General features: G+C 43.7%; 3 long non-coding RNA genes across 3 annotated transcripts; all 3 read right to left on the bottom strand.

Moving 5' to 3' along the window:
• Positions 1-7,672: 7,672 nt before the first annotated feature.
• Positions 7,673-9,799, bottom strand: LOC110680314. The gene is made up of 5 exons (XR_002502828.1): positions 9,469-9,799; positions 9,060-9,405; positions 8,651-8,996; positions 8,242-8,587; positions 7,673-8,178 (listed from the first exon to the last, which is right to left on the bottom strand). It is a non-coding gene; the product is annotated as an uncharacterized LOC110680314 (long non-coding RNA).
• Positions 9,800-10,559: 760 nt separating this feature from the next.
• On the bottom strand, positions 10,560-11,251 carry LOC110680315. Its single transcript, XR_002502829.1, has 3 exons — positions 11,102-11,251; positions 10,693-11,038; positions 10,560-10,629 (listed from the first exon to the last, which is right to left on the bottom strand). It is a non-coding gene; the product is annotated as an uncharacterized LOC110680315 (long non-coding RNA).
• A 533-nt stretch (positions 11,252-11,784) lies between these two features.
• On the bottom strand, positions 11,785-13,073 carry LOC110680316. The gene is made up of 4 exons (XR_002502830.1): positions 12,733-13,073; positions 12,324-12,669; positions 11,918-12,260; positions 11,785-11,854 (listed from the first exon to the last, which is right to left on the bottom strand). It is a non-coding gene; the product is annotated as an uncharacterized LOC110680316 (long non-coding RNA).
• Between the last annotated feature and the right edge of the window lie 959 nt (positions 13,074-14,032).

Below are 14,032 nucleotides of genomic sequence, written 5' to 3' on the forward strand. Positions count from 1 at the left end.
AATAATTTATAACGCGATATAGTAGAAAATATACCTCTGTTATTATATGATGTCTTCTTGGAAGGCCCCCTTCGTAAGCTTAAGAGAAGTAATATTCTTTGCTTGGCATATAAGATGTTAGAAATAAATAAAGTGGAAATCTTACTATAACTATTTTACGCACATTTTGGTGGCCTGAAAAGGGCCGATGGCTTTCTTAGCTTCGATGCTGTCACAGATGAATATTAATGCGATATGTTATCAGTTGATTGTCAAACGGGGAATCCCCAACGCAAATATATAAATTTGAGCAAGCTATTTGCTTATGCGACGAACCAGCTGGATGTTTCGTGGCTTGGATGGCGCACAACAGCAACGGGCTGTGGTTCGCCGGGCTTAAGTCGAAATCTGGAAACGTTGTTCATGCATTATCATGAGAAATTGATCGAACATGAATAGTTGGAATGCTTGACATTTACGAAATATTCTATAGTTAGCTATTGATAATCAATAGTTTTCTTTAATATGAAGGTAAATTTTTGATCCATGGGTACCAAAACCATGAAAATGGTTCAATCAGAATTTCTCTTCAAAACCATTCTGAACATGTCGCAATTTTGTTACATGTGATAATTTTCATAATCGAAATGCTCCCATTAAATATGGCAAATCAAAGACCACTGTTGGAAATGCCACACTAGTTTACAATCTTTGTGAAATGTTGAGCACTCACCCCGACGGCACAGCAGCAGCGTCCAAGAATAATCTCACATTGTCGTGCCATCAATTATTCATGACAAATTAAATTTTGTACGAATCTGTGAGATTGATTGAGGAATATAAGATGTAATAAGGTCGGAAATATTATTCTTTCAACTCTTTTCCACAAATTTGATGGCCCTGACAAGGGCCGATGGCTTTCTTAGCCTCGATGCGGTCACAGATAAATAGCACTGCGGGATTGATCAGTTGATTGCCATGGTCCGTGGATGGCGCACAACAGCAACGGGTAGTGGATCACCGGGCACAAGGCGAAATCTGGAAACGATGCTCACTCTTGAAATCTTGAGCGATTTCCACCGATCACCAGACGCTGGATCGCTAGCTTCAAATTAGCAGGTGCGGACGTCGCTGCGCAGGATCGCAGCAGCTCTTGCCAGCTCGGAAGTCGAAACGGAATGAAACCGAATCCAACAAAGGAAGCATGCTATATACCCTTAGATTAGCAGATTATGCTCCTCCCTTTCGTGCTCTTCTCTTTCTAATCGACCAATCTGGAAAATGGGTATGTGCCAATAATGTGTTGGGCGAAGAATCACTTGAAAATTGCGGAAAATGATAATGCGTGAGAAATTGATCGAACATGAATTGTTGAAAGGGTTGACATTTACTAAATATTCTATAGTTAGCTATTGATAATCAATAGTTTTCTTTAGTATGAAGGTGAATTTCTGATTAATGCGTGCCAAAATGATGAAAATTGTTCTATCAAAATTTCTGTTCAAAACCATTCTAAACATGTCGCAATTTTGTTACATGTTGGTAATTTTTATAATCGAAGTGCTCCCATAAAATATGGCAAATCAAAGACACTGTTGGATGTGCCACTCTAGTTTAAATTCGTTGTGAAATGTTGAGCACTCACCCCGACGGCACTGCAGCAGCGTCCACGAATAGTCTCAAATTGTCGAGCCATCAATTATTCATGACAAATTAAATTTTGTGCGAAATTGTGAGATTGATTGAGGAATATAAGATGTAATAAGGTCGGAAATATTATTCTTTCAACTCTTTTCCACAAATTTGATGGCCCTGACAAGGGCCGATAAAATTCTTAGCCTCGATGCGGTCACAGATAAATAGCACTGCGGGATGATCAGTTGATTGCCATGGTCCGTGGATGGCGCACAACAGCAACGGGTAGTGGATCACCGGGCACAAGGCGAAATCTGGAAACGATGCTCACTCTTGAAATCTTGAGCGATTTCCACCGATCACCAGACGCTGGATCGCTAGCTTCAAATTAGCAGGTGCGGACGTCGCTGCGCAGGATCGCAGCAGCTCTTGCCAGCTCGGAAGTCGAAACGGAATGAAACCGAATCCAACAAAGGAAGCATGCTATATACCCTTAGATTAGCAGATTATGCTCCTCCCTTTCGTGCTCTTCTCTTTCTAATCGACCAATCTGGAAAATGGGTATGTGCCAATAATGTGTTGGGCGAAGAATTACTTGAAAATTGCGGAAAATGATAATGCGTGAGAAATTGATCGAACATGAATTGTTGAAAGGGTTGACATTTACTAAATATTCTATAGTTAGCTATTGATAATCAATAGTTTTCTTTAGTATGAAGGTGAATTTCTGATTAATGCGTGCCAAAATGATGAAAATTGTTCTATCAAAATTTCTGTTCAAAACCATTCTAAACATGTCGCAATTTTGTTACATGTGGTAATTTTTATAATCGAAGTGCTCCCATAAAATATGGCAAATCAAAGACACTGTTGGATGTGCCACTCTAGTTTAAATTCGTTGTGAAATGTTGAGCACTCACCCCGACGGCACTGCAGCAGCGTCCACGAATAGTCTCAAATTGTCGAGCCATCAATTATTCATGACAAATTAAATTTTGTGCGAAATTGTGAGATTGATTGAGGAATATAAGATGTAATAAGGTCGGAAATATTATTCTTTCAACTCTTTTCCACAAATTTGATGGCCCTGACAAGGGCCGATAAAATTCTTAGCCTCGATGCGGTCACAGATAAATAGCACTGCGGGATTGATCAGTTGATTGCCATGGTCCGTGGATGGCGCACAACAGCAACGGGTAGTGGATCACCGGGCACAAGGCGAAATCTGGAAACGATGCTCACTCTTGAAATCTTGAGCGATTTCCACCGATCACCAGACGCTGGATCGCTAGCTTCAAATTAGCAGGTGCGGACGTCGCTGCGCAGGATCGCAGCAGCTCTTGCCAGCTCGGAAGTCGAAACGGAATGAAACCGAATCCAACAAAGGAAGCATGCTATATACCCTTAGATTAGCAGATTATGCTCCTCCCTTTCGTGCTCTTCTCTTTCTAATCGACCAATCTGGAAAATGGGTATGTGCCAATAATGTGTTGGGCGAAGAATTACTTGAAAATTGCGGAAAATGATAATGCGTGAGAAATTGATCGAACATGAATTGTTGAAAGGGTTGACATTTACTAAATATTCTATAGTTAGCTATTGATAATCAATAGTTTTCTTTAGTATGAAGGTGAATTTCTGATTAATGCGTGCCAAAATGATGAAAATTGTTCTATCAAAATTTCTGTTCAAAACCATTCTAAACATGTCGCAATTTTGTTACATGTGGTAATTTTCATAATCGAAGTGCTCCCATAAAATATGGCAAATCAAAGACACTGTTGGATGTGCCACTCTAGTTTAAATTCGTTGTGAAATGTTGAGCACTCACCCGACGGCACTGCAGCAGCGTCCACGAATAGTTAATTATTCATAACAAATTAAATTTTGTATGAAGCTGCTAGATTGATTGAGAAATATAAGATCTAATAAGGTCGGAAATATTATTCCTTCAACTCTTTTCCACAAATTTGATGGTCCTGACAAGGTCCGATGGCAGATAAATAGCACTGCGGGAAGTTATCACTTGATTGCCACGGTCAAACGGGAAATCCTCAACGCAAACAGCCACAGCAACGGGTAGTGGATCCACGGGCACATGTCGAAATCTGGAAACGATGCTCACTTTTGGAATCTCGAGCGATTCCGACGCTCGATTAGCAGCAACTCTGGGGGCTTCTAGTAATTGGCTCTTCCTAACGGGCTTGCTTCTTGACCGCCGATGCTGAATTTATCACGGGTTGAAATCTGGGAGCGCGGATAAATTTGCGGCGGCGACGACGATGGCTTGGACGCTTCTCCGAGCAGCAGTAGTTTGCCGCTCGGAGAAGCGCCCAAGCCATCGTCATCGCCACCGCAAATCAATCTTGCGTCTTCCTCTTCCGACGGCACAAATTGGACTGTGACGCGGGTGCAAAAGCAAAGCGAGAATGACTCGCCCGACCGTGTTCACAGTCCGACCGCAAAAAGAAGACTGAGGGAAGAAGCAGGGACCCGTTTGCTTTTATAGTGGGAAGCGACACCGTCGAAAAGTGCTCGAACGTGATTGGTTGGATAAGAAAGGGGTCAACATTTATCAAATTTTCAATAGTTTAACAACAAAATTCATTTATCGGATATATTACTAACGATGCGTAGATACATTTCTGATCAAATGATACTAAAATCGTAATAATTGGTTCATAAACAACTGAGTTATTAACGTTCAAAATCTCCCCTAATTTCGTTACATGTCTCATTTTCCGTACTTTTAAAGTGCACCCCAATATAGAAAACAAAGACGTAGTCCTACGTCAAAAAGCTTGCATGGCCTTCGGTCAATGCCGGCGAACCTTTGGTAAAACTTGGGGCCTCAAACCCAAATATATCAAATGGATTTACACAACAGTTGTTCGACCAATATTGGCATATGGATGTCTTGTGTGGTGGCAAAAGGGCGAAGTGAGAACAATCCAATCAAAATTGGGCCATCTCCAAAGGATGTGCTTGATGGCGATGTCTGATGCGTTCTCTACAACTCCCACAGCAGTGCTTGAGGCCATTTTTGACGTTGCGCCACTACACATACACAGCTAAAAAAATGTTGTAAAATTAAGTTTATTTTGATGCACATATTTGGAGCATCAAAATAAACCTAAATTTCAACGACCAATCCATTATTCTTAAATCGATTTCACTTTAAATTTACACGATCATGTAATATTCAACCAGTTTTGATTGAAAATTGAATGTATATTCATTTAAGTTTACATGATGCTGTAAAAATACACGAATTTAATTTATTTTTACACTAGACTTCAGTTTACATCACATTTAAAATTAAATATTTTTTTCTGTGTATATCTTAAACAAGAAGCACTTTCTTGCTCTTACCGTTTATGGGTACTGGATCTACTGGAGAAAAATCCAGTGAATCGTAGATCTACACACACTTCGTTGTTTCCACTTTTGGTGAATTGGGACAAAATTGTCCTTGATCCAAGTGATCTCACAATTGCTTGTAACTTTCCTTACAGGACATTTACCACACAATTCCCTTCACGGGAAGAGTGGACGTCTGGCTATTTGGAAAGAAGTATATCAAACAATATAGTATGTTACACTGATGGCACCCTTCTTGAAGGTAGAGCTGGTGCAGGAGTATATTCTCGTGAGCTAAGGCTGAATCAGTTTTACTCACTTGGTAGAAACTGCACCGTTTTTCAGGCGGAAATATTTGCTCTTATGTGTGGAGTGCAATCAGCACTTCAACAGCGCGTAATGGGTAAAGTCATATACTTCTGTTCAGATAGTCAGGCTGCTATAAAAGCTCTCGCTTCGGCCAACTCAAGGTCGAAGCTTGTTATCGCATGTCGAACTCAAATTGAGGAACTGAATTCAGTCAACTCTGTAAACCTTGTATGGGTATATGGCCATTCTTCCATCGCTGGAAATGAATTGGCTGTTGAGCTAGCTCGCGATGGAGCATCGCATGACTTCATTGGCCCTGAGCCGGCTATTTCAATTTCGAAGTGCTGGGTGAAGCTTAAGATAATCTCTTGGGCGGCAACTCAGCACAAGCAATATTGGAGTCATGACGTCAAACAAAATTGTACATTACTGAGCCATCTCCAAGGGTGGCGAAGTATTAAATAAATCTGTCAAGGCAGAATTGCAGTCTCTTGGTCAGAGCATTGACAGGCCTCTGCCGACTCAACTATCACATGGCAAATATTCAACGTGCTGACTCATTTGTGTGTGATAGTTGTGACTCCGATTATGGACCTTCGTATCACCTGATATGTAACTGTCCAGTTTTTTCGCAAATGCGATTCCAATTACTTGGTAAACACTTATTAAGTGAAACTGAATTCAGAAGCCTGAATCTTCAGGACATTCTGTTATTCTTAACCCCGCTGTGGTGATGAGCTATAAGCTCTCTTTACGCTCATGCGTTTTACAGTGCCCTTTTTAGGGCGCTGTTTGAACCCATTGTGGTATGGAGCTACATGCTCTCATTTCGCTTATGCGATCTTCCCTCTTCAAGGGACTCCACTCCTATTTCCTCCCATCTTTCCCTTCCCTTTCCTCTCCCATCGGGTAGATGATGAAATAGGCTCAAATATGGCGATGGCACAAATTTCCCAACTGGTGAGGAACGTGCCTTTGGAGCCGGCCTTCTGATACCTGATATGCAGTGTTATCTATTTTTTCATATGTTTTTTAAGCTGGCAGTACTGATTTAGTCAAAACAAAGTAAGTTCAATATCTAAAATGTGGTGTTAGATAACTCATTTGGATACTCAAAGAAGGTAGACCTTCCTTCTTTTCTGGCGTTACGTCCCCACTGGGACAGAGCCTGCTTCTCAGCTTAGTGTTCTTATGAGCACTTCCACAGTTATTAACTGTGCTTACTATGCCAATGACCATTTTTGCATGCGTATATCATGTGGCAGGTACGAAGATACTCTATGCCCTGGGAAGTCGAGAAAATTTCCAACCCGAAAAGATCCTCGACCGGTGGGATTCGAACCCACAACCCTCAGCTTGGTCTTGCTGAATAGCTGCGCGTTTACCGCTACGGCTATCTGGGCCCCCATAGGTAGACCATAGTTTCCCAAACTGTGGGTCACGACTTCCCAGCCACTGATTTCAAGTTACGGAATACTCTCTTATTTACTTGAACAAAAGGTCCCAATGATCAATTAGCATTGTATCAGTGGCTACCAAGGTTACTACTAACAATCAAAAATCTTCTATTCAAGGGGGTCTTAAGCTGAAGCTTCCAATGAGTGACAGAAAATTGACCCAAGAGTTATCATTAGAACCACTAGCTGTCTAAGTTATGAATAAACTCAACATATTAAATTTTATCAATATTTTTCTGAAATTCGGAGATTCAGTCGTTGAACTTCACTTTAAAAGCTAGTAGTTCAGAAAATTTTACTGGGTATTAGCGCTTAATTTACCGATTTTATTTAACTCAAGTTTACGAGTTAGAATATTGCTGACAGCTAGCCAACAAATTTACATCTCTTGAATTATTAAAATAATTGCTATGTCAAATTTAGAGCTACTTATTTTTCATGTACATGTACACATTGAGAGCTGAACATTAACACTTTTTATCGTGATAAATTTTTATTCGTCCTGTTGTTCTTGTTGAAATATTTTTTATCTCTATGTTCATTTATCAATCTTAAAAACTATAAGGGTACAGCCCTATGGGGTTGTACGAACTGGTGACGTAGGACTACGATGTTTTGTGTTATTGGCATGCAAAAATATAAAGCTGCTGCGGGGAGCCATTTAAGAATGGAAACAGTGGATGTCGGACACTTTGATGTTTTGGAGCTTTTGAGTCAAATATTAAAATAGTTGCATACTAACCACTGGTGTGTTACATTCTTTGATAAATAACTTTCCAATTATATATTCCCTTTCTTTCTTAGTTCGGTATGTCAAAACAAATTACTGAAAATGTTCTCCAACATATATGAAGCTCGTGAACTTGTGATTTAAGATATTCTCTGCGGTAAAAATCTCAATGAGATACGGTTATATTTTAACTGTTTGCTATCTCAACATTTATAATTTCTAATTACGTATTTGTAACATTTAGGGTACGATATTGTGCAGCAGTTTTGGGTTTATAATTTATTTGCTAGGGAATATATTTATTCGTCAACTCTTTAACATATTGGTGGCCCTGAAAAGGGCCGTTTGTTTAGGTCAAAACTGCAACACCGATAGAATTAATCCATCGACTATGATATTCAACAGGGAATATTATTCCAAACAAGTTCAAGGGTCGATTTTCGTGTGGGCTATAATCAGTGATGATCAACAAGGCAGAGTCGATGAGGGCCAGACAGATCACTGACTGACGAAATCCAAACTCTGTCGGATCTGTGGATGCGTCACGCAAACGCAACGCAGGTAATCAGTGCTTGTTGGTGTCAGAACAAGGCAGAGCTCCACCGGAGGAAGGCCGGTGCCCTCAACCGGCAGAGATGCCCCGACTGCGAGAATAAGAAGACAATCCATTACGGATATCATCGGTTGGCGAAGGTTTCGCGGTTGGTTCTGGAAGAAATGGAAGAAATGTTTTAGGCATTTTGTGTGAACTCTATCAATGAATCTTATTACCAGAAGATTGAACCGGAACCAGTAATCTGCCAAATCTCACTTCCTCTTCCACACTGCTTGGATGGAACGGATGTGACGAAGGCAAGGAGCGTATGATCGGCTAGTTTGAATACGCGGCTATTTAAGGGTTGAAGAACCCTTGTGCGGAATCCAAACTCTATCGGATCTGTGGATGCGTCACGCAAACGCAACGCAGGTAATCAGTGCTTGTTGTTGGTGTCAGAACAAGGCAGAGCTCCACCGGAGGAAGGCCGGTGCCCTCAACCGGCAGAGATGCCCCGACTGCGAGAATAAGAAGACAATCCATTACGGATATCATCGATTGGCGAAGGTTTCGCGGTTGGTTCTGGAAGAAATGAAAGCAATGTTTTAGGCATTTTGTGTGAACTCTATCAATGAATCTTATTACCAGAAGATTGAACCGGAACCAGTAATCTGCCAAATCTCACTTCCTCTTCTACACTGCTTGGATGGAACGGATGTGACGAAGGCAAGGAGCGTATGATCGGCTAGTTTGAATACGCGGCTATTTAAGGGTTGAAGAACCCTTGTGCGGAATCCAAACTCTGTCGGATCTGTGGATGCGTCACGCAAACGCAACGCAGGTAATCAGTGCTTGTTGTTGGTGTCAGAACAAGGCAGAGCTCCACCGGAGGAAGGCCGGTGCCCTCAACCGGCAGAGATGCCCCGACTGCGAGAATAAGAAGACAATCCATTACGGATATCATCGATTGGCGAAGGTTTCGCGGTTGGTTCTGGAAGAAATGGAAGCAATGTTTTAGGCATTTTGTGCGAACTCTATCAATGAATCTTATTACCAGAAGATTGAACCGGAACCAGTAATCTGCCAAATCTCACTTCCTCTTCCACACTGCTTGGATGGAACGGATGTGACGAAGGCAAGGAGCGTATGATCGGCTAGTTTGAATACGCGGCTATTTAAGGGTTGAAGAACCCTTGTGCGGAATCCAAACCCTGTCGGATCTGTGGATGCGTCACGCAAACGCAACGCAGGTAATCAGTGCTTGTTGTTGGTGTCAGAACAAGGCAGAGCTCCACCGGAGGAAGGCCGGTGCCCTCAACCGGCAGAGATGCCCCGACTGCGAGAATAAGAAGACAATCCATTACGGATATCATCGATTGGCGAAGGTTTCGCGGTTGGTTCTGGAAGAAATGGAAGCAATGTTTTAGGCATTTTGTGCGAACTCTATCAATGAATCTTATTACCAGAAGATTGAACCGGAACCAGTAATCTGCCAAATCTCACTTCCTCTTCCACACTGCTTGGATGGAACGGATGTGACGAAGGCAAGGAGCGTATGATCGGCTAGTTTGAATACGCGGCTATTTAAGGGTTGAAGAACCCTTGTGCGGAATCCAAACTCTGTCGGATCTGTGGATGCGTCACGCAAACGCAACGCAGGTAATCAGTGCTTGTTGTTGGTGTCAGAACAAGGCAGAGCTCCACCGGAGGAAGGCCGGTGCCCTCAACCGGCAGAGATGCCCCGACTGCGAGAATAAGAAGACAATCCATTACGGATATCATCGATTGGCGAAGGTTTCGCGATTGGTTCTGGAAGAAATGGAAGAAATGTTTTAGGCATTTTGTGTGAACTCTATCAATGAATCTTATTACCAGAAGATTGAACCGGAACCAGTAATCTGCCAAATCTCACTTCCTCTTCCACACTGCTTGGATGGAACGGATGTGACGAAGACAAGGAGCGTATGATCGGCTAGTTTGAATACGCGGCTATTTAAGGGATGAAGATCCCTTGTGCGGAATCCAAACTCTGTCGAATCTGTGGATGCGTCACGCAAACGCAACGCAGGTAATCAGTGCTTGTTGTTGGTGTCAGAACAAGGCAGAGCTCCACCGGAGGAAGGCCGGTGCCCTCAACCGGCAGAGATGCCCCGACTGCGAGAATAAGAAGACAATCCATTACGGGATATCATCGATTGGCGAAGGTTTCGCGGTTGGTTCTGGAAGAAATGGAAGAAATGTTTTAGGCATTTTGTGTGAACTCTATCAATGAATCTTATTACCAGAAGATTGAACCGGAACCAGTAATCTGCCAAATCTCACTTCTTCTTCCACACTGCTTGGATGGAACGGATGTGACGAAGGCAAGGAGCGTATGATCGGCTAGTTTGAATACGCGGCTATTTAAGGGTTGAAGAACCCTTGTGCGGAATCCAAACTCTGTCGGATCTGTGGATGCGTCACGCAAACGCAACGCAGGTAATCAGTGCTTGTTGGTGTCAGAACAAGGCAGAGCTCCACCGGAGGAAGGCCGGTGCCCTCAACCGGCAGAGATGCCCGACTGCGAGAATAAGAAGACAATCCATTACGGATATCATCGATTGGCGAAGGTTTCGCGGTTGGTTCTGGAAGAAATGGAAGAAATGTTTTAGGCATTTTGTGTGAACTCTATCAATGAATCTTATTACCAGAAGATTGAACCGGAACCAGTAATCTGCCAAATCTCACTTCCTCTTCCACACTGCTTGGATGGAACGGATGTGACGAAGGCAAGGAGCGTATGATCGGCTAGTTTGAATACGCGGCTATTTAAGGGTTGAAGAACCCTTGTGCGGAATCCAAACTCTGTCGGATCTGTGGATGCGTCACGCAAACGCAACGCAGGTAATCAGTGCTTGTTGTTGGTGTCAGAACAAGGCAGAGCTCCACCGGAGGAAGGCCGGTGCCCTCAACCGGCAGAGATGCCCCGACTGCGAGAATAAGAAGACAATCCATTACGGATATCATCGATTGGCGAAGGTTTCGCGGTTGGTTCTGGAAGAAATGGAAGCAATGTTTTAGGCATTTTGTGCGAACTCTATCAATGAATCTTATTACCAGAAGATTGAACCGGAACCAGTAATCTGCCAAATCTCACTTCCTCTTCCACACTGCTTGGATGGAACGGATGTGACGAAGGCAAGGAGCGTATGATCGGCTAGTTTGAATACGCGGCTATTTAAGGGTTGAAGAACCCTTGTGCGGAATCCAAACCTGTCGGATCTGTGGATGCGTCACGCAAACGCAACGCAGGTAATCAGTGCTTGTTGTTGGTGTCAGAACAAGGCAGAGCTCCACCGGAGGAAGGCCGGTGCCCTCAATCGGCAGAGATGCCCCGACTGCGAGAATAAGAAGACAATCCATTACGGATATCATCGATTGGCGAAGGTTTCGCGATTGGTTCTGGAAGAAATGGAAGAAATGTTTTAGGCATTTTGTGTGAACTCTATCAATGAATCTTATTACCAGAAGATTGAACCGGAACCAGTAATCTGCCAAATCTCACTTCCTCTTCCACACTGCTTGGATGGAACGGATGTGACGAAGACAAGGAGCGTATGATCGGCTAGTTTGAATACGCGGCTATTTAAGGGATGAAGATCCCTTGTGCGGAATCCAAACTCTGTCGAATCTGTGGATGCGTCACGCAAACGCAACGCAGGTAATCAGTGCTTGTTGTTGGTGTCAGAACAAGGCAGAGCTCCACCGGAGGAAGGCCGGTGCCCTCAACCGGCAGAGATGCCCGACTGCGAGAATAAGAAGACAATCCATTACGGATATCATCGATTGGCGAAGGTTTCGCGGTTGGTTCTGGAAGAAATGGAAGAAATGTTTTAGGCATTTTGTGTGAACTCTATCAATGAATCTTATTACCAGAAGATTGAACCGGAACCAGTAATCTGCCAAATCTCACTTCTTCTTCCACACTGCTTGGATGGAACGGATGTGACGAAGGCAAGGAGCGTATGATCGGCTAGTTTGAATACGCGGCTATTTAAGGGTTGAAGAACCCTTGTGCGGAATCCAAACTCTGTTGGATCTGTGGATGCGTCACGCAAACGCAACGCAGGTAATCAGTGCTTGTTGGTGTCAGAACAAGGCAGAGCTCCACCGGAGGAAGGCCGGTGCCCTCAACCGGCAGAGATGCCCCGACTGCGAGAATAAGAAGACAATCCATTACGGATATCATCGATTGGCGAAGGTTTCGCGGTTGGTTCTGGAAGAAATGGAAGAAATGTTTTAGGCATTTTGTGTGAACTCTATCAATGAATCTTATTACCAGAAGATTGAACCGGAACCAGTAATCTGCCAAATCTCACTTCCTCTTCCACACTGCTTGGATGGAACGGATGTGACGAAGGCAAGGAGCGTATGATCGGCTAGTTTGAATACGCGGCTATTTAAGGGTTGAAGAACCCTTGTGCGGAATCCAAACTCTGTCGGATCTGTGGATGCGTCACGCAAACGCAACGCAGGTAATCAGTGCTTGTTGTTGGTGTCAGAACAAGGCAGAGCTCCACCGGAGGAAGGCCGGTGCCCTCAACCGGCAGAGATGCCCCGACTGCGAGAATAAGAAGACAATCCATTACGGATATCATCGATTGGCGAAGGTTTCGCGGTTGGTTCTGGAAGAAATGGAAGCAATGTTTTAGGCATTTTGTGCGAACTCTATCAATGAATCTTATTACCAGAAGATTGAACCGGAACCAGTAATCTGCCAAATCTCACTTCCTCTTCCACACTGCTTGGATGGAACGGATGTGACGAAGGCAAGGAGCGTATGATCGGCTAGTTTGAATACGCGGCTATTTAAGGGTTGAAGAACCCTTGTGCGGAATCCAAACCCTGTCGGATCTGTGGATGCGTCACGCAAACGCAACGCAGGTAATCAGTGCTTGTTGTTGGTGTCAGAACAAGGCAGAGCTCCACCGGAGGAAGGCCGGTGCCCTCAATCGGCAGAGATGCCCCGACTGCGAGAATAAGAAGACAATCCATTACGGATATCATCGATTGGCGAAGGTTTCGCGATTGGTTCTGGAAGAAATGGAAGAAATGTTTTAGGCATTTTGTGTGAACTCTATCAATGAATCTTATTACCAGAAGATTGAACCGGAACCAGTAATCTGCCAAATCTCACTTCCTCTTCCACACTGCTTGGATGGAACGGATGTGACGAAGACAAGGAGCGTATGATCGGCTAGTTTGAATACGCGGCTATTTAAGGGATGAAGATCCCTTGTGCGGAATCCAAACTCTGTCGAATCTGTGGATGCGTCACGCAAACGCAACGCAGGTAATCAGTGCTTGTTGTTGGTGTCAGAACAAGGCAGAGCTCCACCGGAGGAAGGCCGGTGCCCTCAACCGGTAGAGATGCCCCGACCTGCGAGAATAAGAAGACAATCCATTACGGATATCATCGATTGGCGAAGGTTTCGCGGTTGGTTCTGGAAGAAATGGAAGAAATGTTTTAGGCATTTTGTGTGAACTCTATCAATGAATCTTATTACCAGAAGATTGAACCGGAACCAGTAATCTGCCAAATCTCACTTCCTCTTCCACACTGCTTGGATGGAACGGATGTGACGAAGGCAAGGAGCGTATGATCGGCTAGTTTGAATACGCGGCTATTTAAGGGTTGAAGATCCCTTGTGCGGAATCCAAACTCTGTCGGATCTGTGGATGCGTCACGCAAACGCAACGCAGGTAATCAGTGCTTGTTGGTGTCAGAACAAGGCAGAGCTCCACCGGAGGAAGGCCGGTGCCCTCAACCGGCAGAGATGCCCCGACTGCGAGAATAAGAAGACAATCCATTACGGATATCATCGATTGGCGAAGGTTTCACGGTTGGTTCTGGAAGAAATGGAAGCAATGTTTTAGGCATTTTGTGTGAACTCTATCAATGAATCTTATTACCAGAAGAATGAACCGGAACCAGTAATCTGCCAAATCTCACTTCCTCTTCCACACTGCTTGGATGGAACGGATGTG

Source organism: Aedes aegypti, unplaced genomic scaffold (assembly GCF_002204515.2).
Source record: "Aedes aegypti strain LVP_AGWG unplaced genomic scaffold, AaegL5.0 Primary Assembly AGWG_AaegL5_hic_scaff_1188_PBJ_arrow, whole genome shotgun sequence".
NCBI classification, from domain to species: domain Eukaryota; kingdom Metazoa; phylum Arthropoda; class Insecta; order Diptera; family Culicidae; genus Aedes; species Aedes aegypti.